This window comes from Silene latifolia, chromosome Y, assembly GCF_048544455.1.
Source record: "Silene latifolia isolate original U9 population chromosome Y, ASM4854445v1, whole genome shotgun sequence".
Lineage (NCBI taxonomy): Eukaryota > Viridiplantae > Streptophyta > Magnoliopsida > Caryophyllales > Caryophyllaceae > Silene > Silene latifolia.
This window is the reverse complement of record NC_133538.1, coordinates 424,637,323-424,643,085: the sequence shown is the minus strand read 5'-3', so window position 1 is coordinate 424,643,085 and position 5,763 is coordinate 424,637,323. Positions and strand designations below refer to the sequence as shown.

Here is a 5,763-nt window from a genome sequence, read left to right as displayed (position 1 = left end):
TACACCCACACACCAAACGGGAAACTTTATAGCAAAATACGCTATCATTCAATTAGTTGAAAGAAGCCAATTCGAGGGGATGCCAAGTGCGGATCCACATCTTCACATTGAAACCTTTTGTGATTATTGTGAAGCTATCTCTTAAACGGGTGTGACTCAAGATCAAATTCGATGGGTACTCTTTCCATTTTCATTGATAGGAGCCGCAAAGTAATGGTTAAAGAGCTTGGACAAAGCTACCCTGGCACCGATTCATGGAAAAAAATTGCCTTAGCTTTTTACAAGAAGTTCCACCAACCGGAGAAGATTAACATGCTTAGGGCTCAAATAACGGGATTTAAACAAAAAGATGAGGAATCACTATATGAAGCTTGGGAGCGTTTCAAGGCCATTTGTCAGTCTTGCCCTCACCATGGCCTTAATAAGTGGTTTCTAGTCCAACAATTTTAGAACGGGCTCTATGACCATTCAAGAAATGTGTTGAACATGAGCTCTAATGGCATGTTTACCGAATTTGATGACAACCAAACTTGGGCGAAGATTGAAGAAATGGCTACCCATAGCTCTCAATATAGTAGACCTAGAAAGGCTACTACAAGAGGCCGACATAAGGTGGACTCCGTGACACAAATTAGTGCCTACTTTGGTGCACAACTAAGCTCTCACATGGACACTATGAATTTAAAGTTCAAGCAAGCTATAGAAGAAGTGAAAAAGGCTTTTATCCCACCAAAGAAACAAACAATCCATCAAGTAAATGCCATGGCCATGACGTCATCTATTCCAAGTGGAATATTTGAAAGTTGTGGAACCTTGGGACATGACCAACAAGAATTTAGAGGAACAATTGAGCAAGTGAATGTTTTCCAAGCATACAAGAATGGTACCCTATACTCAAACTTTTACAATGAAAATACCAAGTACCACCCAAACCTCTCAGACAAAAGTCCAAATATTCAAAACCCAAAACCAACATACATCCCACCTCCATTGAGAAATCCTATTCAAAGACCTTTGTACAACCAAAACCAAGGATTCCAAAATCAACTCTCATATAAACAACCCAATGACCCAACCTTTGATGTTCAAAAAGCGGTTCTCCAAATGCAAAAGAACCAACAAGAATTCTTTGCTCAAATACAAAAAGATAGTCAAGCAAAAAATACCACCATCAGCAATATCCTAGCACATAATAAGATGCTTGATATCCAAATATCTCAAATGGCTTCTTCGAGTTCTCAAAGACAAAAGGGATAATTACCTCCTCAAGGTAATCCTCCTACAAGAAATGAAACGGCTCATGCTATCCACTTAAGGAGTGGTACCCAATATGAGAGCCTTGTGGTGCCAAGTGAGAAATTGTTGTTGAGCCGAGGAGCAAAAGAGATGACATGGGTATGGGAGAAAGCCATGAGAAAGATACAAGGAGAAATGGAGAGAAGGAGGTAGATGTTAGCAATGATGAAACTGAAACATGAAAATGAAGAAGGAAGAAGAAAGAGAGAAAAATATTTGTGAGGAGCCTATTGTCATTAGGCTACCATTTCCAAGTAGGCAAATAAAGCCTAAGATGATAAGCAACTTGGGAAATTTATGGAAATCGTGAAGAATTTGGATGTTTTCATTCCATTTACCGAAATAATTTCCCATGTTCTGGCTTATGTAAAATACATGAAAGACATCCTTACAAAGAAGAAGTCCATTGGTCAAATGGAAACAATTGCTTTTCCCGATGCTTCTAGTGCTATCCTACAAGGTACTTCACCAACAAAATTACAAGATCCCGGGAGTTTCTCTATCTCTTGCACAATTGGAGAAACAAGATTTGAGTAGGCACTTTGTGACCTTGGAGCAAGTGTAAGTGTAATGCCTTCCTCGGTTTGTGCAAAACTTGGGATGGGAGGCCTAAAATGCACAGCTATGACACTTCAAATGGTGGATCACTCTACAAAGAATCCCCTTGGAGTCTTGAAGAATGTACCGGTTAGGGTGGGGAAGTTCTTCATTCCCGTTAACTTTATCATCGTAGACATGGTGGAAGATGCTCATATCCCAATACTTCTTGGGAAAACCATTACTGCACACCGCCGGAGCGGTAATAGACGTGAAAAACGGAATTCCCACCTTAGAAGTAGGTGACGAAACAATAACCTTGAACCTAATCAAAGTGATTAAAGATCCCAATCTAGAGGAACCATGTTTTATGGTTGACCATGATCCCAGTGATATGAATGATAAAGTTGAGACGCCTCCTTGCCCCCATCCAAAAGATGAGCCTCCTATTGAGAAAAGCAAGGTAGAGCCTCCAACTTGGAAGCAAGAGGTTGATGAAGTAGAGATTGCTATCTATGGTGAGCTAGGCATATTTGACAAGCTCAATGACAAGAACACAATCTTGGATGTTTTGGGTTGTAAGGTATAAGAAATGGACCCCAAAAGTCCAAATGATTATATGAAAGAAGTGGTTGGTAGTTTTAGCAATAAAATTGATCCAATGTAGGGCAAAACCGAAGAAGTCAATGATCTTTGGCATGACAAACTTAAAGGATTCTTCAATCCCCTATGTATGAAATACGATGGTATTCAACTATCATAAAAGATACATTGATCCCAATCCAAACTTCTATGAGAAGGGATTTTTGGCTCATGATGATTGAGATCCACCCAAGTCCTCTTGGGATTCTTATAACAAGTGTGAACAAGCATTTGACTTCATTCATGGGACGTTGAGCAACATCAACAATGTCCTAGATTTGCCCCCATGACAAGCTCAACAATGAGAAGAGTTTGGTGGAGTCCTCTCTAAACCACCATTTGTAAATATACTAACTCTTTAACTATGCATTTCAATTAAGTTAACATTGCATTTAGTTAATTTGCATGTTCATAATGAGAGTGAGTAAGGGAGGGTTTGCTAATTGTGTTTTGAGTGTGTAGATGAAGTAGAAATAAAGTATGGGGATTCTTATTCGTGTATATTACCATTGCCCCACACTTAATGAAGGATCGCTAGGCGTAAACAAAGGAGTCGAACTACCTATTGGAGGAGACGGGCGGATTATATGATTAAATAAGCCAAGGCAGATTCCTGCCAAGGAATCTGGGCGAGCTCGGCAACAATCCGCCCGGATTGACCGAACCGCCCGAGCCGTGTCCCAATCCGAGCGAGCTCCAGAACCTTCTCCAAGCCCTGCCAACGAATCTAGGCGAGCTCAGCAAGGATCCACCCAAGTCCACTGTTTACTGCCAGCTATAACACGGGTCTCCTTTATATTTTTCTTTATTCTTCCCTAATTCTCAAATACAAAACCCCCTTTCTCACAAAAACACCAATGACCCATATTCAAACTCATTCAAATCTTAACCAAATCAGCTCAAATTTGTTGGAAATTCATCCTTGACATATTTTATCAACTCTAACACAAATTTTTAACCTTAAAATTACACAAATCACCCAAAACATAACTAACCCAAACCTTTGGTTTGAGCAATTCGAAAATTTGAAGAATTTGCACTTGGGTTTGATTAATTGCTTGATTGTTGATGGAAAGATGTCAAGCATCTACTAGGTTAATTGGTACTACTTTGTTAAGGATTGAAGGTTTTCCAAGTCATTAATATGGCAAGAAGTAAGGGTAATACCAAGGAACCAAGTGCCCAAAATCTCACCAAAAGGCAAATAACATTAACTTCAAGGGCAATAATTGTAGCACCAGCGGTGGAGGAACGAGTACAAGAGGTCATGGTTCCCGAAATTCCAACAATGGAACCATTGGAAGGATTTCCACAGGTAATCTTTATTTATGAGCAACATATAAAATCCTTTAACTCTTTACTTAAGAAGAATGTTGTAGCTACAAAACTCCTTTGTCATGAAACCTTGAGCCAATTAGGAATTTTAGAGGATACTCGGTCTTTCTTCGAGTCAATGAAAATAGGCAAGCTCTTTGATATGTATGAACCCACTTACAAAGCCTTGACTCTTGAATTCATAAGTTCAATGAAGATAACTGGATATGATGACCGAAAATTCTTGGAATTCCGCCTTGCTAATGTTTCCTGAAATATCAATTTAAATCCTTTTGCCGATATATTTAGACTTAAGATACCCTTTAGAGGAGCCAATAAACCCCATAATTTCGATGCCAAGCCTCTGTGGAAGGCGATTATGGGTAGGGAGTTTACCACTTGTAAGGCTTGTTCGCCTTTGTATATTCATCTACCGGGCCTTAGGTTTTGGCACCGCTTTGTGGAAAATACATTGATAGCTAGAAGGAGGCATGTTCTCTCACGAAACTCGACTTGGCCTACCTTGAGTCTCGCTTGAATGTGCATGGGTCTTATGGGCAAGAATATGACATTGTGAAGCTCTTATTAAACTGTTGGATGGGTTTACTTACGGGCAAGGAAACTATGGCTTTTATAGTCAATGGTGGACTAGTGACATGGCTAGCAAAATACTTTAACCCCGACTTAAATCAAAACGGTACTTATACTCCGATCAAAGGGGATACAAAAATATATATGTTTGTGATTGTTCATCGTTACTATTGGGTAAAGAGAAATGATAATAACTTGACCGTGGAATGGCTAGTAAAGGATGGTCCTTCTATTACTCTACCAAGAAACAAGCTTCTACGACTTGCTAAGAAAAGAATAGGGTATCTCTTCCCAACAAGGTCCACCTCCACACCAATCGATCAAGGTGAAACTTCTACAACTTCATGTTCTCAAGAAGCATGCCCAACATTGTTTATACCTCCTTATCCTTTTCCTTACAAACCTTTTGACCTTGATGACCCCAATATCAAGGCAAGAAAGGATAATAGTACAAAATTATTGCAACATATCCATGAAGAAATGTACAAATATCGGGTGAACACTTACTATGCCCAATATCCATCGCTTTACAACTTGGCCAAGAAGGGCTTACTTGACCCAAATGGGCCACTAGCGGATTGGATGGATCGAAAAGTATTCTTCCCGGATCTTTAAATTTCAAAAGACGAAGAGGTGTTAAGTGAAAATGGGAATGTGAGTGATAATGAGAGCAATGAACCGGTTGATTATGAGGCTATCAATGTAAGCGATGATGATGATGAGATGATTGATGTTGAGAGTAGTGATGAAGATGAAGAAAGTTTTGACTTGGGTACTTCTCTTGGTGACAAAGACGACGAGGATGCCGATCAGGGTAGATGAAAAGTTCGGGCCACAAGGAAGGATGCAAGCTTATGGTTGATGATTGCACCATTCATATCACAACAAGGATATACATTGTAAGTATTCTCTCCTTGGGCTAATTTTCATCTATTATCTTTAGTAACTTCCATTTTAAATACTTGTTTCATGATACTTTAGAGCATGTGAGAGTCATTCTTGACTATCCTTAATCTTATGTTTTCGAGTCCTAGCAACATTCAAAGGGCTCACACCTCGGTCCCATTGAGGTGATGATATTTTTATTGCCCCTTTAAGGAAAATCGAAAATGATAATCCAATTGCATTCATGGCATGCATGGACTTGAGGCCAAACTTCCTCTCCTTAGCCTTAACCGGTTTGGAGAAGTTTAGTCACAAGGAACCCGAGTTAATTTAAATTAGCTCTCTAAACAATCGAAAGCATGCATCACTTAGTATAGTGTAGATTGCATTCATATGTTAAATATGTCATATAGGACTTGCATTTAATTAGAGCATGCATACATGCATTCATCCATTCGTGTATTGCATTTGCATTTGTATTTACTTTCAAAAACATTA

At 39.2% G+C, this 5,763-nt stretch overlaps 1 non-coding gene across 1 annotated transcript; it reads right to left on the bottom strand.

Annotated features, from left to right (window-relative positions):
- Positions 1-312: 312 nt before the first annotated feature.
- Positions 313-419, bottom strand: LOC141635638 (small nucleolar RNA R71). Its single transcript, XR_012540311.1, has one exon. It is a non-coding gene; the product is annotated as a small nucleolar RNA R71 (small nucleolar RNA).
- Between the last annotated feature and the right edge of the window lie 5,344 nt (positions 420-5,763).